Raw genomic sequence first — 23,342 nt, forward strand, 5'->3', positions numbered from 1 at the left:
AATATAAAACAGAACAAAACTTACCATTTTAACCATTTTCAAGTGTTCAGTTTTGTAGTGTTAGGTGTGTTCACGTTGTTGGGCAACAGATCTCCAGATCTCTTTCATCTTGCAGAACTGAAATTCCACATCCATTAAACAAAAACTCCCCATTTTCTACCCCTCACCTGGTCTCTGGCTCCAGCATGCTGCTTTCTGTTTCTATGAATTGACTGCTTTAGATATCTCATGTAAGAGGAGTTATACAGTATTATCTTTTTTGGTGACTGCATTATTTCACTTAACATAATGTCTCCAAGGTTCATTCATATATAACATGTGACAAGATTTCTTTCCTTTTTGTTATTGAGTTTTGTATTGATTTTATATTCAGAAACTTTGCTAAAGTTGTATTTTTTCTAATAATTTAGTATCTTTTGGGTTTTCTTTAGAGCCAATTATTTCAATCTGCAAATCAAAATTTCCCTTTTTCTTTTATAATACATATGACTTTTATTTATTTTTCTTTCCTATTGCTTTGGCAAGGACCTCTTGTATTTTGTTAGTACCTTGTTAAATAGCAGTGTTGGTGGACACACCTTTTTATTTCTAATCTTAAAAGAAATACTTTCAAATGCTACACCATTAAATGTGATATTTACTGTAGTTTTTTTAAAAGAAACTTTAATCAGAAATTAAAGTTCTCTTTATTCTGTTTTCTGAGTTTTCATTTAAAATCATGAATTTATATTTTTAAAATGCTTTTTCTGCATATATTAAGACGATTGCTTAATTTTCTCTTTTAGCTGTTAATGAATTATATAACTTTATTTTCTTTTTAAAAATACTATATTTTTAAATGTTTATTTATTTTTTGGGGGGAGGGGAAGAGAGAGACGAGAGGCAGAATCCAAAGCTGGCTCCATGCTGTCAGTACAGATCTGGCCTCAGAGCTTGCTGTCACAAACTGTTAAGATCATGACTTGAGGGGCGCCTGGGTGGCTCAGTCGGTTAAGCGTCCGACTTCGGCTCAGGTCACAATCTCGCGGTATGTGAGTTCGAGCCCCGCATCGGGCTCTGTGCTGACTGCTCAGAGCCTGGAGCCTGTTTCAGATTCTGTGTCTCCCTCTCTCTCTGACCCTTCCCCGTTCATGCTCTGTCTCTCTCTGTCTCAAAAATAAATAAATGTTAAAAAAAATATATATATAAAAAAAAAAGAAAAGATCATGACTTGAGCTGAAATCAAGAGTCAGACACTTAACTGACAAAGTCATCCAGGTGTCCCTATAACTACTTTCTATCATTAAACCATTTTTATATTTCTGGGATAAACCCATCTTAGTCATGACGGGTCAGTTTTTATATGTTGCTGAATTTGGTTTGCTAGCATTGTATTTCAGATTTTTACTCTTGAGTAAAACTGGTTTATAATTTTCCTTTCTTGTATTATCCTTGCAGGTTTGGATATAAAGGTTATACTGGCCTCATAAAATGAACGGGAGAAAGGTTTCTATCCTCATTTCTTTCTTTCTTTCTTTCTTTTTTTTAACTTTTATTTATTTAAGTAATCTCTACACCCAACATGGGGCTCCAACTCATGACTCTGAGACGAAGAGTTGTGCACTCCTCCAACGAAGCCAGCCAGGCGCCCCTTTCTTCCTCCATTTCTAAACTTAAGCATATTGTGTAGAAACCTGAAATTTGTTCCTTGAATGGTTTTCATGAATCTCATTGGTAAAATCTGGCAGGAGTTTTCTTTGTCATAGACTTTGAACTACTGGTGCCATTTCACATGGTCATTGAGCCATTCGGTCTCTCTACTCCCTCCTTGTGCCAGATTGGTGAGATTTTTCTCTAGGAATTTACCCATTTCATCTACATTTTAAAATTTATTGATATAGGGGCACCTGAGTGGCTCAGTCGGTTGAGCGTCTGACTTCAGCTCAGGTCATGAACTTGCGGTTCGTGAGTTCAAGCCCCACATCAGCCTGTCAGCACAGAGCCTGCTTCAGATCCTCACTCTCCACAGCCCCCTAAATAAATAAATAAATAAATAAATAAATAAATATTTATCGATATACAATTATTCATTATATACTCTTATTATTTATATACTGGAAACACGAAAACTCCTCTTTTGGTTCCTATTGTTAATTTGTGCCTTTCCTTTCTTTTCATTTTCCTTGAATAATATTGTTAGAGGGATGTCTTTTTTTTCTTCCAGTGTTTTTAATAAACTAAGTTTGGCTTTATCAATTCTATTGTATTTTTGTTTTATATTTTATTAAATTATGCTCTTTTATTTTCTTCCTTCAGCATAGTTTGGATTTATTTTGAGATGACTCATTTATTTGTAAAATTTTGTCTTTTCTAATATATGACTTTAGGCTGTACACTTTCCTCTAAGAACTGTTTTCGCCACACCCCAAAATATGTATATTGTTGTATTGTTGTATATAAATATGTAATTGAATTGTTAAGCTCTAAGCATTTTCCAATTTAATTATGATTTTCCATCTTTTAATGAATACTTTTTAAAAGCCTATATTTGTATTAAAATATTTAAAAGTCTATAATTTTCAAACATATGCCTTTCTTATAGGCATCCATTTGTTATTAATTTTTAGCTTATTTAAATTGTAGTCCCATAACAGGTATGACATCAATCTTATGAAATGTGTTGAGATGTCCATTCTCCTTCTTCTAGCATGTAGTCAATTACATAAAAGTGTAGAGCTTCAGAAGAGCATGTATTCTATAGTTTTCTATTTCCTTTTTTCTTATGGAGATTTTTGTCTGCTTGTTCTCTGAATTACTGAAAAAAGTATGTTGAAATATCTCTCCACGGCTGTGAATTTATGAATTTCTTGTTGTAATTCTGTTAATATCGGCTTTATATATTTTGAGGCTATGTTATTAAATGCAGAAAGTTCAGAATTGTTATGTCTTTGGGGGATTTTTGTATTAATATGTGACTATTTTATCTTTGATAATGCTGTTTATTTTTTTTTAAGTTTATTTATTTGTTTATTTATTTAGAGACTCAGAGAGTACTAGTGGGAGAGGGGTAGAGAGAGAGGGAGAGTGAGAATCACAAGCAGGCTCTGTGCTGTCAGCCCCATGTGGGGCTCAAACTTAAGAACTGTGAGATCATGACCTGAGTTGAAAGCACTGGTTATGGATAGTAAGAAACCCTCTTTATGGCTCCGAAGCATTTTTCAGGAATTGAAGACAAGAGATGAAATATTAAAACAAAAGATGCTTCCATTGCTCTTCTTACTCAAGAAATTCCAAGGTTTTTGGGAGTTCTGAGCCAGAAACTGGACAAAGTCTAAGTATAAATGAGAAATATACGTTGGTCATTTGAATGACCAAAAATACATATTTCTTATATCACAACATCATACTCCTCTTCTTTTCTCTTTCAATGTTGGGTTTTTAATATTTATCTTTATTGATTTTGTCCTGAATGTATACATGAGGCATTTGCAGACAGAGACAAGATTTCTTATTAATGACCTTAAATTAAGTACATAACCAAGGTGTCAGGGCTGCCTTGGCTCAGATGTCACCCTGGGCCAGGCCACATTCAGGGAGCAGCATCCAAGGCTAGAACAAGGAAAAATGATTTTTCTTTACTTATAAAGGGGGTTTAAAAAGAGAGAACAGGCCACAAATGGAGTCAATACACCAAGACTTAACACCTGACCCAACTGCAGCCTCAACCTTTCCCAGGAAGGTGAACTTTAGCTAGTCAATCTGGAATTATCTGGCCAGCATTAGTGAGGTGATCACTGATAGACCCTGTCTGTCCCCCATACGAAGATGAACTTGCCTCAAACAATCCCCCCGCTTTTTGGTAGAAATGTCTTTTTCTTCTGCCTTCTTCTGTCTATAAAAGCCTTCGATTTTGTACAGCTCTTTGGAGCTCCTATCTGTTGGATGGGATGCTGCCTGATTTGTGAATCGTTGAATAAAGCCAACAAGATCTTTAAGTTTTACTTTGTTGAATTTTGTTTTTTAACAAGGGGAAGAGGGCAGTTGTCCTCTTTTTTTCTGAAAGAGTCTCCTTGGAAGTATCACAGGCCTGAATCTTAACACCACCCTTTGAAATGTGAATAAAATTTATCCAGGAAGCAAACAGCCCTGGTTTAGGCCCCAGAGATGTCTCTAAATTCTGCTTCTTCATCTCTTTTGAAGTATAAATACCTAGCACGATAGCCTGCCAGTCTCCCAGGCACCTTAGGCATAGGGACCTACTCCAGGTGGTAAGCACCTTCCCTTGGGAGATAAGAGAAGTTTTATTATTCTTTTGGATCAGAGCACTTAACTACACAAATGGCTACAAATATAATCCTCAAGGTATGTGACGAGTCTCAGGAGGCTAGGGCTTGTACTGCACCACAGAGCACTGCCCTGAAGTTTTATTTCCAGACTCAGCCAACCACTGTTAATGAACTGAAATGCATTCTTCTGTAGATGTCTTTATGTGCTTTATACTTTACATGTATAGCTGCACTAAGATGCAACATAGGTGTTTTTGTACAATGTAATTACATTATAAAAATGGGATCATGAAAGATACCACTCTCATTTTATTTTTTCTCATTTAGCCATATATCACGGAAATCCCTTCAAGTCAAGCCGGCAGAGCTCTAAATCTCAGTTTTAATGGCTAAATCTCTGTTTTAATGCTACGTGGCAGGTGGGCAGGGACAAGCGAAAGAGAAACTTTAGTGAGCCGGGGGTCATTCCCAGTGCGACGTCCAAGGAGCTCTTTACCCCGCGCCCCGTCCTCCGAGAGCCCAACTTCCTTGCCCTGTCCTCCCAGAGCCCAGGGGGAGGAGGGCAGGTGAGAGGGCCCCTTCCTCTCCTCAGGAAGGCCAGAGTCACAGCTGTTGGACGGCTTTCTCCTGCCTTCAGGCTCAGTTCACGGCTTTGGGACAGAGAGGGTTCCAAAGGGCTGCCCCACCACCCCCCTCAGGGGGCACCCTTCCCTCTTCCGGAAGTCCGACCTCCGGAAGCTCCCGAGCTGCCCTGCGCCTGTCTGCGGCGCCGCCACCTTGCTCTTCTCGGGCTTCCCCCGTGCTCCGGAGTGCTAACGGAGCTTCCCTAAGCCAGGCTTTGCCGGCTGGTGGAGAAGGGGGGGTATCCGGAGGTGGGGGGCGAGTTCCATGCTCAGGAATGGCGGCTCTGGCGGCTGTGACTGATTTCCTTCCGGGTTATTCGGAAGCAGGGCCACTGATGACCCAGCGGCCCTTGGCGCTTCTGCTTCCAAGACTCTTTTCTCCACAGAAACTATTAAGCATTATATTTTGTGATGGTGTTAGTATAAAGACAAATGTAAACCAAGATGGATTCATTATTATATAATCATTACTATTGTATTCAAATTTCTTGTGTTTTTAAAAGAAATGAAGATGAACACATTTCCAGCACTCTTGGCATGGTGCTTCCTGGGCCTGATGGGTGCCCCCCATCTAGAGACCAGCACTTCACTTAGGGAATATTTTCTTCTCAAGAAAAAAACAGCTTAGTCTTTCTTTTTTAAAAACACAACTGTATTGAAGAATTGAAATTAAGATCTCGTAGAGACACCTGCACACTCATGTTCACTGAAGCATTACAATAGCCAAGATATGAAAACAGTCCAAGTGACCATAAGTGGATGAATGGATAAAGAAGATGTGGTGCATACAAACACAATGGAATATTATTCAGCTGTGAGAAAGAAGGAAATCCTTCCATTCGCAAAACTTGGATGGACCTTGAGGGCATTATGCTAAGTGAAATGTTGGAAAGAGAAAGACAAATACTCTATGATAGCACTTATATGCAGAATCTAAAAAAGTCAAAGTCCGAGAAACAGGGTAGAGTGGTGTTTACCAGAAGTTTGGGAGTGGGAGAAATGGAGAGATGTTGGTCAAAGGGTACAAACGTGTGGTTATGATGAACAGGCTCTGGGGATCTAATGTGCAGCATGGTGGTGATAGCTAATACTGTATCATGTTCTTGAATGTTGCTGAGAGAGTAGATCTTAAAGGTGCTCACCTTAAAAAAAGAAAAATAGTAACTATGTGTCAAGATGAAAGTGTTAGCTAATGTTATGGTGGTAATCATTCTGCAACATATAAATGTATCAAATCAACATGTTGTACATGTTAAACTTACATAATGTTACATGTCAATTATATCCTAATAAAGCTGGGAAAAAGCAAAATAAAATGAAAAACCAAAACCAAACCAGATAAACAAAAGCTTTGAGATATAATTCACATACCATAAAGCTGACCCTTTTTAAGTGTATAATCCATGGTATTTTGGGTGGGGGTTTAGGACAACAGACATTTATTCTGAAGGCCAGAAGTCTTAAATCAGGTGTTGGCAGGGCCACATTCCTTCCAGAGGCTGGAGAGGAGAATTGGTTGTCTCTTTCAGAGTCTGGTGGCTCATTGCTTGGCTTGAGGCTGCCTGCTCCAGACTCCGCCTTGGGTCACACTGCCTCCTCTCTGTCTGTGTCAAATTCCTCCCTGCCTCACCCTTTCCACCCCCTCCCCCCTTAAAAAATTACAGTAAAATGCATGTAACATAAAATCAACAATCTCAACCATTTTAAGTGTTCAGTTAAGTGATATTAAGCACATTCACATTGTCATGCAGCAAATCACCATCCACCTCCACAATTATTTTCATCTCTCTTTTTAAATCACTACTTTTTGAAAATGCTTATTTGTTTATTTTGAGAGGGAGAGCACAAGTGTGGGAGGGACAGAGAAAGAGGGAGAGAGAATCCCAAGCAGGCTTCACGCTGTCAGCACACAGTGCAATGTGGGGCTCGATCTCACAAACTGTGAGATCATGACCTGAGCTGAAATCAAGAGCCGGACACTTAACTGGCTGAGCCGCCCAGGAACCCCAACAGTTCTTTTCATCTTACAAAACTGAAGCTCTGTCCCCGTTAAACACTAACTCCCCATCCCCCTCTCCCCTAGCTCCTGGCAGCCACCATCTACTTTCTGTCTCTGAATTTGCCTCCTCTAAGCACTTCATATAAGTGTATGAATATCTCTTTGAGACTCTGCTTTCAATTCTTTATTCTCTCAGGTGCAGCAGTAGGAGCTCCTCTCCATTGCCCCACTAGGTGTCCAGGGGTGCCCTTTGGGCATACAGTTGTCCCAGTGGTGCTATGGAAAGCTGTGCTCCTGGTGTGTGTGTGTGTGTGTGTGTCAGGGTGATGACTCTCACTGGCCAGGTCTTGCTCACTGGGTGGTCAGCTGGTGGGGTGCTTGGGGCAGAGGAAGAAGTTTCTACTCACATGAAGACTTGAGCAGGGATCAGTTGGGACCTTGGGTGCCAGTGGGGTGAAGATTGAAGGGCCAGATGCTCAGGGGCTGCGTTCCACCCCATCTTATGGGCACTGGCCAAGGTCTTATGCTTGGTTCCTTCTCTCAGCCCTGTCACCCAGCGCCACCTGGACAATGCACGCTGACTCTCTGACAGTCCTTCCAGTTGTGCTCCTCCGTGTGGCCCACACTGCAGACTGCTTTCCTTCTCTGTCATGTCCTGGTGTCCCAGGCTTCCTTCTGTCACCTTTATTCATGCCAGAGGCTCAGTTCTAACTGTACCTTAAGTTCACAGCAACACAAAACCCAGTTGAGTCAGAAGGGCTCATTCTTAGTGATTGATGGGACCAAAATGTCCATACTTGTATTTTGGTATTTCTTTCACACATTATTAAGTATGGAAATGAATACCTGTATTCTCTGTGAAAATTTTCAGGATCTATAACATTAAGAACCTGGAGCTATGTAACATATTAAATATATTAAAAAAATTAGAAACATGCTACAAAACGTCAAATGAAACAGAAAAACTTCAAATATAAACATTAAACACGGATTATTATTCTAATCTAAATAAGTTGTTAACTTAATAAAACATCAGACAAAAAGTAAATGAAATGTTATACAAAAATAAAGAAAATTTAACTCCGAAAATGAAGGTAAAATGATATCTTCATCAACGGTGCTGTCCTTGGGCTGTGAATGTAGGTTTTTTGGACAGTTTTCTAGCTGCTGAAAACACTGATTTTACACTGAGATCGACGTGGGGGCGACTGACTTCATCTTCAAATGATACCAATTCTTGTTTGATAAATGAGATGCTTTTGAATTTTTTTGAGGGCATGCAGTCTTTATCACTAATTGTATGTAGTTTCTGTATTAAAGAGTATCAATTTGCTTCATCTTCCTTAATTACTTCATTTATGGATAGAGATTACAATAAGGAGAAACTAGTATCAGTTTCAGTGCTGAAATGTCTGTCTACCACTTGCTCAGAGATAAGAATAATTCTTGCGTAGGGACTTTGCTTTGCTGATGGGCATTTTCGTTCTTCTTTTGCAGATTATGAAGGCGTAGAAGAGTGTTTCCCAATAGAGTCTTTGATTTGAAATTTTGATATCACCTATAATTCTTAGGTACATCTCAATATATAAATGATTAAAATTTCAGATTAAAAAAATATTGAAGTAATATTGCTATACCAACAAAAATGTTAATATTTTGGTACCTAAAAATTACACAGTATACCAGAATACTGAAATATGGAAAACAGGCATTGTAATCACTTACCCTTTAAAACAAGCAAACAACCACATTCCTCCCCGTGGCTCTGTCTCTCAGCAGAGGGAAAATGATGCTTCCTGCTCAGTTTGCCCTGGGGAAACCAATTCCAGAAATGGTCAAAATTCATTAATGCAATGCCCCTAAACAAAATATTTCTGTTTTCTTATCAAATCTTCCTACAAATGTATAATTACCATTTTCATGACAACACACAGCTCTTCCCTGTTGATGTCCCTTAATTTTAGACATTTATATCTTTCCTGGGTGCCCTTTCCTCCAACCAGTTACAGATTATGTGGGGTAAATCTATTCATAAATGTAGTGTTTACTTGGGAGTTAGGCTCAAGAGTGTGAATCATTACCAGAAAAAGTCAGTTCTGTGGCTCATGTCCAGCTCTGGCTTGTTATTTTATATTCTGAGAAGTGTCCTTCACAGCTCAGAGCCATGGCGTTAGTTTAGGAACACACAAATGTATGATCCAAAACTTGATGGGGAAATTAAGTTTGGTAAGTAGAACTTCTCCAAGAAACTGGGAAAAGCCTTTAAAAAAATCTGGGTATGTGTGTGCATATGCATATGTGCCTGTGTGTTTCCCCATTCCTTGCCTCCGGTTTTAGGGAAAAACGTCCCTCCCTTTTAGTGCTCCCATCCGAGGTCAGAACACAGGGTTGGGAATGATGGAACCCAAGGGATCAGGCTGCACCAGGGCCTGGAACCTGGATCCCTTTCCCCCACGTGGGAGGAGGCGCTGACAAGCCTTCTGTCCCATCGCTGGTCCTTTGGCTCCCCCTGCTGACCATTCATTGACCACTCAGCGCGGTCTGCCTGTGGGAGCGGCCTGAGAGGTCTGAGGTGGCCGGATTGCCCTGGGATTGCCTGGGGAACCTGATGGCCAGATGTTGGACACTGGCTGGCTGGAGCAGAAGCCAGACCCTTCCGCTTGTCTTTAGGGCCAGACCACACAGCCCTAGTGACAGGCAGTCCACAGTGTAAGGAAAAAGTTGGATTAGACTTCCTGGCCCTAGTTCATCTTCCACATTGCTGTCACATTTATCTTTCTGCCAATACAGCTGGTTCCATAGCTTAAAATCTTATACTGGCTTCTGCTATGGACTGAATGCTGGCCCCTCCCCCCGATTCATGTATTGAAGCCCTAATCCCCAGTGTGATGATATTTCGAGGTGGGGGCCTTTGGGAGGTGATCAGGTTTGGATGAGCTCATGAGACTGGAGTCCCTGTGACGGGGCTGGTGTCCTTCCAGGACACGCTCCGCTGGGACAACAGACTGCTGCTCGCTTGCCAGACACTTGCCCTGGTCTTCTGATCTTGCCATGTGTGTTCCACAAGTTGCTCATGGGATTCCTCCTGTTTCCTGAAGCCCACCCCAGGTTCAAACGTCACCTCCTTTGTGATATCTCAGATCCCAGGCACAGGTAAGAGCTCCCATACCTCTCCATGCTGGTCTTTATCACACGGCAGTGTAACATTCTGCCCCCCTTTCTTCCCTCCCCTCTCCTGATACCCACTGTGAGCTAATGGATGGAGCAAGGGACCATGCCGTTTCATGTTTAGTTAGTACAGGGCTTAGCACATAGTAGGTGTTTGACAAGCCTTTGTCGAAGGGGTGAACATACTTCCACTTTGTAGAGTGTTGTAGGATAAAGGGCGGGGCCAGTACCTGTGGGAGGGGTTTTATGTAGGACTCTGACCCCATCGGGCATCATCTTAGGAATACAGTCAGGGCTCATTCTTGCTGCGGAGTAGTTGGTGGGGCGACCCAGCTCCCGGTGGGCACAGACCTAGAATCTCACTCTCGTGTGAGCTCCAGCAGGGCACGAGGAACCCTGGAGGCCGTGTGCCTCGTGCCCAGCACCGTGCTTGCCCTAAAGCAGCCTCTTGCTAATCATAACCAGCTTACTGAGTGCACGGACTTGGTGGGGTGCAAATGGACATAACCCTGTTCTCTCCAAATGTTCTCCGATAACTCCTTTTGGCCACCATCCTTCTCTACCCTGGAATGAAATCCTGCCAGTCCCACAGCCTTTCTAGTCACCCAGGTTTCTTCAGATGGGAAGAGCCCCAGTCAGGCTCCCACCCCCCACCTGCCTTGGGGAAGCTGTGTTGGGAGGGGCCTGAGGGCAGCCTCTTCACCTTCTCTCCTTCCCAGTGTGTTTACAGTCTGGCCTCGGAGTCCTCGTTGGGTGGTGGGGGTTTGTCTGGATTCCCCTTGCCTCCTTTGGTGGATCCCTGACAACTCCCCATCCTATTAGCACTGCCCCTGACCTCCAGCAGAAGTTTCCACACTGACTCCTGGCCCGGGCCAGCCTGTGTGGGGTCCACATGTGGCTGCAGGACCTGGGAGCCTGCTGTGCAGACCCTTGGGGGGCAGGCAGCCTTCCTCTTGCAGAATTTCGGTGCAAGTCAGGAGTCATGCCCCAGTTCCCTGGACACAGCCCATGCTCTCAGTGGTTCTCACTGGCATCAGGATAGAGGGGAAGCACCTTGTCCCCCCTCCCCCCCCCAACACCCCAGTTTACTCCTCTCTCTGAGCCTTTCCTACCTTTGAGGTGAGGGATGCATCAAGTCACCGGACTTTGTGTTTGGTTCACCTTTTCTGGAGAAGGTGGTCAAGAGTCTCTCTTCAGAATGTGTAGAAACATAACACCCTTTGTGCTTGCTTTGGGGTAACAGTGCAGAGGGAGCCTGTGAACCGGTTCTCTCTTTGCACCCAGTCATTTTAGGTTGTGGGAGAACACACGCACAGCTGGGTTGAGCTCACTGAAGGACAGGCCTGCCGCCAGGGGGTTGAGGCTGTGTGGGTGGAGACCAGCGGAGGGCGCCCAGCTGGGGATCCACAGGACAGACCTGGATGTGAACCCCGACTCTCTCATTGTCTTTCACAATTGTCTCATCTCTCAAATGAGGGTCACTCTGGAGCCTACCATGCAGAGGTGAGGTAAACCAGGGTTGCCTCCTGGGAGATTGGAAGGAACCCTGGTAGAATCATTGGTGTGGCTTCTTGATTCCTCAGAGGTGGGGCAGCTGTGGGAGTGGGTGGGAGTGAGGTCAAGAGCTCAGGCTTCTTGGCTTGGCTGGAAGCATCAGGAGGAGGATAGGTGGGAGGTGGGATTCACAGTGAAAGATTCAGTGTAGGGGAAACCAGTTTCTGCCCCTGGGTGGGTGGCTGTTGAAGGTGAAAGCCAGAGACAAGTCCTTGCTGAGTGTGCGCCCCCCCCCCCACCTGTCCTTGAGGATGCACACTCAGTCTGAGGGGACAATTGGCACTGTTGGTTTTTACGAGAGAGAGAGAGAGAGAGAGAGAGAGAGAGAGAGAGAGCAACTCAGCCCTGAGCCCCGGCCTCTGGAGAGTGGCCCTGGTGGGCAGGGAAGGGGGTCCTGTGTCCTCTGAGCCCTAGTCCCAGTTCTTCCCTCCCCTACTCCTCCCCATGGGCTCAGCCTCTCCTCTCTGGCTGACCTGCACAGGCACCTGGGCTTTGGCCTGGGCAGCTGACTTGTGTTCTTTCAGTTTTCTTGCGAAACTTTCCACCCCACCCCCCACCCCTAGCCAGTCTTGGAAATGGAAACTCTTACTTCATGGAGCTGGTGAAGGAAGCCAGCTACACAGAGCTGGCGAGACTCACTGGACCAGATGGGTGGTGTGAAAGGACTCGGCAAGTTCAGGGGGCCCTGCGAAGGGCCATGGAGGCCAGCCGGGCCCCAGTGTCACTGCTGTATTCGTTTCCATCCACGTGGGTCTGACCACTGTCTCTTCCTCTCCTGATGGTCTCGCTCCTCACCCCTTGGGGGAACTTCCCTTCCCCATCTCCACCCCATTCTGGTGGTGCTCCCAATTATACTGCCTCACTCTTACTTGCCCCGGCATGGGCAGGCATGTGACTGCAGGCCTGGCTGACCATCAGCACGGTTCCCTGGTGCCGATGGCCCTGGCCAGCCTGCTGTTCTCAGTCTCTTCTGGCCCTGTGACAGAGGAGCACTGATAGATGGTGGCCAACTGGCCATCCTGACCCGGCCGCAGTGTGGCTCTGTGTAAGTGAGTGATGCAGCAAGAAGGGGCTCATAGCCGAGAAGAAGTCATATCTGGGCACTGGAGGTTTAGCTCCAGGTGATGTGGCTTCCTAAAGGCAGGTTTTGAAACCATGTCAGGTAACTGTGCTGGAGTTTCAGCGTGACAGGTTTGAGAACATGAGGGAGAATTGGAAAAAACTATTTGGAGGACGTCCTCCAAATTGACATCCTTTGGAATGTTGTGTGGGAGTGGAATTCTCTGGGTCTTTTGCTATAACTATAAACTTTGCATAAGGGAAGTGTCAGAACACTCTTTTCTCCAAGCTTCAAATCCAGCTCTTGTGGATGAGGTCACTCTGGCCACCAAGACTGTTTGAAGGTGGTCATGTGACCTAAACTGGGCCAATCAGGATTCTTCCCTGGGGGAGGGCTGCTAGGGAAACAAGTTCTTTTTCCCCTGGGACTTCCACATGTGGATAATAAAAGCCAGGAGCCATGTGCCTTCTCATGGGGGGTGGGGACGCCCTCCTAAGGTAAGAGACAACCAGTTCTTCTAAAAAAGAGGCAGGACATCTCGGGATCCATCCATCCATCTAGAAAACAGGTGGTATTATTTGAGTCTTGGAATTTTCCTGTGTTCTCCAGTGATGTGAGCTCTTTTTTAACTGAAGGTACTGCTTGGTGAGTTTTGTTCTTTCCAGCCCAGAGTCCTGACTAAGACATCCCCTCAGAAGGCAGGCCTTGTATTCACATTTTATCATAGCAACTCAAATCCTCAGTGACTCCTCTCCCCTCTCCCCACACTCTTGGGTCACTGTCTCCCTCTCTGCTGACCATATAACTGGGAATAACTATGAGATTGTTCTTGTACGAATGTCCTTTTCACCTATTTGGCTTTCTAAGTAACTCTGTGAGGGAGGTGGGCTGGGCAGGACAGGTGAACCCTACTCTACAGGTGAGGAGACAGGAACTCAGAGAGGTGCCATGTGTCCATGGCTCAGGGCTGGGGGCAGTGTCAAGACACCAACCCCAGTGTGCAGGTGCTGGCCCTGGGCTGGGACGGTATGGTAGGAGGGAGGGCTATAGACCTGAAAAAGCAAGGGGAAAAAAAAGCAAGGGGACCTGACGTCCACTTTGGAACCCCAGAGAGACTTCAGATGAATGGCTCCAAGGATGGGATGAAAAGTGGGGCTGGTGATGCTTAGGGCAACTGAAAGTCTGCCTGCAGACCAGTGAGCCGGCCACACCTGTCTCCTCTTTTCCGTTTCCTGCCTGCAGAGCAGTAGTTCCCCGGGCCCAGCTCTTGTCTAAAGAAAATGAACAAGCACTCTGGAACTTCTTTCTTGGCATCCCAGGATAAAGCCTTCCTAGTTGTGGCATGAGCAGCTGGTTCCCTGTCCGTTCAGTGAAGTGCAGCTCTCATGCCGCATAAACAGCACTTCTGAGCGACCTTCCCACTCAGGGAAAACAGATGTGCGCATAGGAAAGAAAGCCTCAGCTAGAAGAGCTACCTAGGAAAACTAATTTAGTCTTTCATTCATAAGGAAATAAAATCACCAGCCCGTGAAGAGTACTGGCAGCACAAAAGAGAACGGAGAAAACAACACGCAGAATAACCTACAGTCAAAGAAGAGAATGCAGAGAAAATGTAGCAGAGAACTGTGTCTTCAAAAAGATTTCAAAAAGTGGGTTTCCAGAAAAATGACTTCAGTGGGAAAATTTCTTGCAATGGAATTAGGAGCTAGAAGATATATAGTGATATAATGTAAAAAACATAGATGTCTGTTCTTAACCAGAAACAAAAAACCCAAACCCCAAGCGGTTAGAGACTTCAACTAAAACAGAAAACAATAAGGTGATGGAATGAAGGTAGGGGTGAGGCATGGGCCACTGGGGTAATGAAGGCCCTTGGCCCCGGGAAGGGTGAAGTCATTGCCTGCTCTCGTGGCAGCTGGTGGGGAAGCCATGACAGCAGTCTGGAGGAGCTTATGTGTTCCACACTTTAATACTGGGATTATTCTCTGGGTAAAATTCAACATACCTTGGGAGTGGATCCGCTTTGTCTCTGTAAAGTTCAGAGCAGGTATGACCCCAGCCTGTCCTCATCGGCTGGGAGTTACCAACCGTGCTCACCCTCACCTGTTGCTGGAGGGTTGGCTGCAAACACTTTGCCCCATTAGCTTCCCCTCAGCCACCGGAGGAACCCAGCAGAAGGAGGGGCTGTGGCCTTAACCACAGAGTGTCCCCTAGGAAGTTCCCAGTCTAAGAGGGGAGGCCCAAGTCCTGCTCTGAGAGGGCTGTCTCCTGAGTTGCTGGTCTAACGGTAGGGATAGGGCTTCTCTCTGGGTGGGTCAGAGCAAGCCTAACATCAATCCCTTTCCTGCTCTCCAGTGTAATGCCATGAAGGTAATGATGTACCCTTGGCCTCCTGGGAGCAGTATTGGGAGACAGGGTATGTATGAAGGGAGGGGACATCAGGCCTGTCAATTCGGAAGAGCAGGCAGGACCTGGGAAGCCAACTGTAGAGTAGCCTGGGGCCACTGCTGAGGCAGGCCAGGAGGGGGCAAGCAGTATTACTTCAGCAGGAGAATGGACAGGTGGAGGAGGAAGCTGGTGGGATCCTGGGGGCTCTCAGAGAGAGGGTGGGGAACAGTTTGGTGGCAGTTGGTGGGCACAAGGTAAAGGAAGCTAGGGAGGTGCCCATCCTGTGCCTTAGGTTTGAGTGGTCTTCTTGGGCTGCCTGCCATAGGGCTCTGTTCACCAGAAGTTGAGAAGCTCTGTCTTACTGGATTCTGGGTGGGGGAGGTTGTCTTTTCCTCCACCTCCACCCACTTCCGGTAATACCTGGTTTTGACGAAGAATACCCTCTTCTCTCTTCCAGTGAGTTCTGCATTTTCTCTAATCTCAGGAAAGTCTGTTGGTGTTTCTTTTTTTTAATTTATTTTTATTTATTAAAAAAAATTTTTTTTTCAACGTTTATTTATTTTTGGGACAGAGAGAGACAGAGCATGAACGGGGGAGGGGCAGAGAGAGAGGGAGACACAGAATTGGAAACAGGCTCCAGGCTCTGAGCCATCAGCCCAGAGCCTGACGCGGGGCTCGAACTCACGGAGCGCGAGATCGTGACCTGGCTGAAGTCGGACGCTCAACCGACTGCGCCACCCAGGCGCCCCTGTTGGTGTTTCTTTACTAACTGATAAGACCCTCCCCTGAGACTTTCCCTTCCAAATATTTAGCAACATCATTTACATTCATGAGTACTTCATATGTTTTTCATTTATTGTGTTTTGATTTGGGCAGAAATGAGGAAAAGGTTGAATTTTGCATGTGACTCATGATATAGTGACATGGAAATGTTGGGGTTCAGAGTCAATGGCCAAGAAAGAACTCTTGAGACATCTTTAGTGCAAAAAAGGGGTTTCATTAAAACATGGGGACAGGACCTGTGGGCAGAAAGAGGTGTACTGGGGTTGTGAAGAGTGACTCATTATATACCTTCAGGTTGGAAGGGTGTTAGGGATAGTGTAAATCTCTAAGGAATTTTGGAAGCAAGGTTTCTAGGACCTTGAGGAGCCTGTTGTTAGGAAAATGTTCTTTTTTTTTTAAAATTATTTATTTATTTTTTTTAACGTATATTTATTTTTGAGACAGAGAGAGACAGAGCATTAATGGGGGAGGGTCAGAGAGAGAGAGGGAGACACAGAATCCGAAACAGGCTCCAGGCTCGGAGCTGTCAGCACAGAGCCCGACGCAGGGCTCGAACCCACGGACCGCGAGATCATGACCTGAGCCGAAGTCGGCCGCCCAACCGACTGAGCCACCCAGGCGCCCCAGGAAAATGTTCTTTATTACTATTTAGTAAAAGCTCAGTCGTGAGGACCTTCAGATGTACATTAGGGGGACATATGCTTGGAGTATAATTGCTAACATATGTTTGGGGAGATAAAGGAAGTTTCCAAAGGAAATTTTTAAAAGTTTATTTATTTTGATGGGGCAGTGGGTAGGACAGAGAGAGAATCCCAAGCAGGCTCTGTGCTGTCAGTGTGAAACCCGTTGCAGGACTCAAATCCATGAACCGTGAGATCATGACCTGAGCTGAAATCAAGAGTCAGATGCTCAACCAACTGAGCCACCCAGGTGTCGCCCAAAGAATTTTTGTATGTTAAAGTAGACTTACAGAATCCTGGGGGTTGGGATGTTAAGCTAAGATTGCCTTTTGCCCTGAGCAAAGTGCCATTCATCATCAAGGCAGCTGAGTTCCTAAAGGAAGGTCATTGCCTCTTTCAAGGACTTGTCAATGGGGTGTCTGCAGCAAGAAAATGTAATCTTTTTTGCCTTTGTTTCCCACATCATTTTCTTCTGCAACTTTTTTTCTTACAAAGGCAGAATATCTTTCTTGTAAATTCTTTGGAAGACTTCTCTTTCATACCACTGGCCAAAACCAGGTTCTGGTTCCAGAAGCAAAGAAAGCTTTGAAAAGTCTTGGCATTTTCAGCCTTCCTCATGGAAGGTGATCTGCCAACAAGAAGGGTCTGGTGGGTGCTGCAGATGGTGAAGGGGCAGGAGAATTGTTGTAGAGAAGCCAGAAGACCAAGTCCTCTGACTTGCAGGAGGAAGAGGTGGGGAGCTCAACAGAACACACAGGTCCAACGTGTAACAGAGGGTTGTGCATTGTGTGAGGAGTGTCCCCCATGTTGGGGTTTTTGTAAATATGAGATGGAAGCCAACTCAGTCTTTGTTTAATTTTCTTTTTTTTTTTCAACGTTTATTTATTTTTTTTGGGACAGAGAGAGACAGAGCATGAACGGGGGAGGGGCAGAGAGAGAGGGAGACGCAGAATCTCTGAGCCATCAGCCCAGAGCCCGACGTGGGGCTCGAACTCATGGACCTCGAGATCGTGACCTGGCTGAAGTCGGACGCTTAACCGACTGCGCCACCCAGGCGCCCCTCAGTCTTTGTTTTAATTCCTGCCAGTTTCAACCAGAAGGACTCACCTTGAACCCAAGGGGCAGAGGCTTGAATTGTATCTTTGGCAATATACTCCCCTCCTCTATGGGGAATTCCCTGGGGCATAGGTGGGAATGAAGAACTAGGAGCAGAACGTGTTTCTTTCTTGGATTTCCAAATCTGAATGTCTTGTCCTGAGCAGTAGGAGGACAGTGGTGCAAATATAGCACATGGCAGCTGCCCGTCTGATGCGGAGGAAACAGCCCTGCCCTGGGGGAGTCTCCATCTTTGTAAGGGGCAGTGGGACCTGGTACTCCAATAAGGCCTTGGCTGGAAGTCAGGGGCCCTCACTGGGGGACTTTTGGGGGTGTGATGAAAATCTGGATAGGTTGCTAGATGAAGAGTGGGATCAGGTGCGCTCAGCTAGGGAAAGGCCTGGGAGGGGTTAGAAGAACAGATCTGGAAGTTTAGGGTGAGAGCTTAGAAAGCAAAATGGCAACTCATTTGGCCACCTTGGGAGTTGCCAGGACCCTTGTGGGGCCAGTGAGTGTGAGTAGGAACCTTACCTCACTCTGCACTGTCCTGGCGTGGCTGAGCACAGAGCTGCACAGAAGAGGGGGTGACTCACTCCAGGTCTGAGACACAGCTCTCTAAACATGCTTGGGGGTGAGCATGGGCTTTCCTCCTGAGCCCAACCTCCAGACCCTGGGAACGGCCACCCTAACAGAAGTGAGGAGGCTTCTCATCTTGTGTGTCAGCAAACTTCTTGGCTTGCCAACTAAGTGGTTAGCAAATTGCATAGGTGTTGTCTCTCTCAGGAGTAAAAACCCCATGCCTCCAAGGAAAGCATGAGTGTCTGGGTTAGGGTTTAGGAGCTCTGAGCTAGGACTTGGTTCTGTCCCTCACCAGCAGTGTGGCCTTGGGCAAGCCACTTGTTTCTCCAGCCTCAGTTTCACCATCTGTAAACCAGAGGTGCTGTCCTTGGCTGTTGTGGGGGGTGAGGGGAACAGACCACAGTTGGAACCACAGCTCAGCCTCTGTTAGCTGGGTGACTTCAGACAGATTAACCTCTTTCCGTGCTTGGTTTTCTCACCCAGAGATGGGCATTGGGTTATCTAGAGGGTTAAGGCTGTGCCTGGCACCTGGCTGACGCTCAGTGAATGTTAATTTCCCCTCTCCCTTTTTAAATTTATTTATTTATTTTACAAGAGAGAGCGAGAGACTGGGGGGCGGAGAGAGAGTGAGAGAAAGAGAGAGCATGGGGAAGGGGCAGAGAAGGAGAGAGGGAGAGAGAGTGCAGGGAAGGGACAGAGAGAGGGAGAGAGAGAATCCTAAGCAGGCTCTGTGATGTTAGCACAGAGCCCTACACCCGGGATCATGACCCCAGCTGAACTCAAGAGCTGAGATGCTTAACTGACTGAGCCACCCAGGCACCCCTCCCATTTTCTTGCTGAGCTGTCAGTTCAGAGATTTTAGCCATTCACCTCCACCTACGTATTTGCTAATTTTTGCCAGGTGCAGGACTGATGGCAGCAGCAGCCACAGTGCAAAGCCAAAACAGGATGGGTCACGTCTCAGCCATTGACAGAGATTAACATTAGACTGAGGGCCTGGCTGAGACCCAGAAGGAGCCACCACCCTGACTTGTCTTGAGAACTAACTGGGGCAGAGATGGTCTTGTAGTCTGTGAAGTCCACGGGACAGGGAGAGACACAAGGCGTTAATCCCCAGGAAGGAGGGCATTTCCCGCAGGGGGAAGGAACCTGCATTTCTCCAGAGTTCCTGCAAGTGGCCAGGAAGGGCTTGATGTCTGCTGGCCTCTCTTCCTGGCTGAGACGAAGTAGGGGTATCCGTGGGGGAGGAGATGGTGGGGGGAGGGCGCTGTCAGCTCCTCTTTCAGCATTTCAAGTTTCGATTTTAGAGTCTTTAAGTCTTGTGGCTCCACTTTATGGTTGTGACTGAATGTCCCCTTCATACTCGAACTCTCTGATTATGATTTATACTAACCCCCCTGCCACTGCTGCTCTGCTACTGTAGAGTCATGGCTGACAAAATTGCTAGCATAAGACATAAAAATAAGCGTATTTAAAATAGAAGAGTCCAGCAATTCAGGGCATGGACCCTAGGGCTGGCGACCTAAATTCAAATCTAGCCTCTGCCATTTACTACCTGTGTGATCCTGGGCAAATTACTTAAGCCCACTGTGCCTCAGTTCCCACGTCTGTGAAGTGGGAGTGAAAATAGTGTTTCCTACCTCTTAAATTTGTTGTGAGGATCACACGAGTCCATGTGTAAAGCCTTAGAAAAGTGCCTCGCACAAAGTAAACTGAAGGATAAGCATTAACTATTCATATCTTTGCAAACTCTCCAGGGCGCTGTTCTCCCGGAGACTACACACCGTGTCTCAACCCGGCTAACACAGCCAAGCTCTTCAGTTGTCAGGAAGGGTGGCTGTTTCCTCAGAGAAGCCCCAGATAAGGCACTTGGTTTGGGTTGAGGTGCCATGTTGTATGACAGACATTTCGTTATCACTAATGTCATCCTCCGTACCTTGAGATGACCCACCATGCGAGCCCAATGGCCTGAAGAGCTGTGATTTCCACCTCCTATTTCATACCTGGACCGAGTCGGTAGGACTGTTTTAATTCTCTCTCTCTCTCTGTCTCTCCTGATTAAATGTGGATGGAGTCGAATGCGGGTCTGGTGGCATCACACCCTCCGCTGTTGCTGCTACTACCACCTCCAGTGGACACCAGACCCCTCGCGGAGGACTCTCTCTGTGCCAGGCACCATGCCAACCATTGTGTCTTAACGTTTATTCATTTTTGAGAGAGAAAGAGAGAGGGGCAGAGCGTGAGTGGGCAAGGGGCAGAATGAGAGGGAGACACAGAATCGGAAGCGGGTTCCAGGCTCCAAGCTGTCAGCACAGAGCCAGACGCAGGGCTCGAACTCACGAACTGTGAGATCATGACCTGAGCTGAAGTCACATGCTTAACTGACTGAGCCACCCAGGCGCCCCCCCACCTCTTTTTTCATGCTAACCACTTTGTAAGTGTCGTCTTATTTAATCCTTAACAACTCTGCGAAGTTTATTTTATTTTTTATATTTAAAAATATTTTATTTTATTTTATTTTTTTAATTTTTTTTAAACGTTTATTTATTTTTGAGACAGAGACAGAGCATGAATGGGGGAGGGGCAGAGAGAGAGGGAGACACAGAATCGGAAGCAGGCTCCAGGCTCTGGGCCATTAGCCCAGAGCCCGACGCGGGGCTCGAACTCACGGACCGCGAGATCGTGACCTGAGCTGAAGTCGGACGCTTAACTGACTGAGCCACACAGGCGCCCCTAAAAATATTTTATTTTTAAGCAATCTCTATACCCAATGTAGGACTTAAACCCACAACCCTGAGATCAAGAGTCACGTAGTCCACTGACTGAGCCAGACAGGCACTTGGTGTGAAGTCCATTTTATTATCTACATTTTACAGGTGAGGGTGCAGGACTCAGAGAGGTAACTTGGCCACATGGCTTGGAGGCAAAGGAACCAGAATTCAAGCCTGTGTTTGTTTGGCTCCCAAGGCTGGTGCCATTCACCGTGGGATCCCACACACCAGCCTCCTCACCTGTGTTGTTTCTTCAGCACAGAGACAGAGTCTCCCATGTCCTTCCAGCACACAAAGACCTTGCATCGTAAGCCTGGCATTTGGGACATGTGATTCATTTTTTATTTTTTGTTTTTTATTTTAGAGAGAGCGAGAGGCACGAGCAGGAGAGAGAGGCAGAGGGAGAGAGAGAGAATCTCAAGCAGGTTCCATGCTCAGCATGACGCTTGTTCCCATGACCCAGGGGTCATGACCTGAGTTGAAATCAAGAGCCAGATGCTCTACTGGCTGAGCCACCCAGGAGCCCAGGACATGTGATTTTAATACAGTAAAGAAACTGGCACATCTGGGCTTCCCTCCAGGGTGCATGAGCTTTCCAGAACTTTCTTATAATTTCCATACTATATTCAAGCTGTTGCATGAGGAGGCCCAATTGTGTCTGGATTTATTCTTTTCTTGTGAGTCTAGGGCAAGGAGTAGTGCAGGAGATTCAATAGAGGAGGGGAATGTCAGTTTACCATACACATGTCTGTTGTCTCTTTTACTCCTCGTAATTTGGGAGTGCTTCCAGCTCAGTGCTGTTGGTGTTCTGGGTGGTTAGCACTTGGATGGGGGAAAGACCCTCATTCTTTAGATGATTTTTGCTTGTTATTTGCTCTTATCTCAGAGACAGAGAAGATGAATATAAGCTTTAATAAGATATACAGAAGGTGATTCCTAGGTAGCAGAGCAGAGACTGTGGCAAGGAGAGCTTGATCAGATCTCATCTCATATGATCTTAGAAATGCAAGTGGAGTAGAAGAGGGACAGCACATGTTCACATGTTCACTGTAACAACATAAAAAATAACACAAGGAATAGCCAATTACCCATCAGCTTAAGATGTAAACCATTATCAAAGACCTAAATGTAAGAGCTAAGACTTTAAAACTCTTGTAATACAACATAGGGGAAAAGCTTTGTGACATTGGATTAGGCAATTATTTCTTGGATATGACACTCAAAGCTCAGGTAACAAAAGAAAAAATAGATAAATTGGACTCCATCAAAATAAAACTTCTGTGCATCAAAGGACACAATCAAGAGAGTGAAAAAGGCAACCCATGAAACGGGAGAAAACAACCTTTGCAAATCACATCTCTTAAGGGGTCAATGTCCAGAATACATAAAGAACTCTGACAACTCAGCAATAACAAAAAGTGAACAATCTGATTAAAAAATGGGCAAAGGACTAGAATAGACATTTCTCCAAGGAAAATATACAAATGGTCAAGGAGCACATGAAAAGATGTTCCATGTTACTAATTTTTGGAGAACTGCAAATAAAAAATGACATATCACCTCATACCCTTTAGGGCTGCAGTATATAATTGTATATAATGTATAACCAGAAAAAATCAAATGTTGATGAGGAAGAGGAGAAATTGGAAACTTCATGCACTGTTGGTGGGAACATAAAATGGTGCAGGTGCTGTGGAAAATAGCGTAGCGGTTTCTCAACAAATTAAACGTAGAGTTATCATATGATCCAGCAATCCAATTCTGGGTATATATTGAAAATAATTAAAAGCAGAGTCTCAAAGAGGTATTCGTACATCTATGTTCAGAGCAGCATTATTTGCAAAGGACAAAAAGTGGAAGCAACTCAAGTGTTCATCAACAGAAGAATGAATAAACAGAATGTAGATACATACATACAATGGAATATTATTCAACCTTAAGAAGGAAGGAAGTCTTGTCATCCATGCTATGACACTGATGAGCCTTCAGGACATCATGTTCAGTGACATAAGCCAGTCACAAAAAGACAGACACTGTGTGATTCCATTTATATGAGGTCCTTAGAGTTGTCAAACTCACAGAGACAGAAAGTAGATGGCAGACATCAGGGGCTGGAGGTTGGTCGGGGGTTGGGGGGGTGGTTGGAGCAGAGAGTGTTTAATGGGGACAGAGTTTCAGTTTTGCAAGATGAAAAAAGTTCTGGAGATGAATGGCGGTGATGGTTGCACAACAGTATAAATGCACTTACTACCACTGAATTGTACCCTTAAAAATGGCAAATTTTATATGTGTTTTACCATGATTAAAATAACTGTATAAACCATTACAAATAGAGTTGAATCCTCTTGACTCCCACTGCCCTCTACTACACTCAGAG

This window comes from Prionailurus bengalensis, chromosome E4, assembly GCF_016509475.1.
Source record: "Prionailurus bengalensis isolate Pbe53 chromosome E4, Fcat_Pben_1.1_paternal_pri, whole genome shotgun sequence".
Classification (NCBI taxonomy): domain Eukaryota; kingdom Metazoa; phylum Chordata; class Mammalia; order Carnivora; family Felidae; genus Prionailurus; species Prionailurus bengalensis.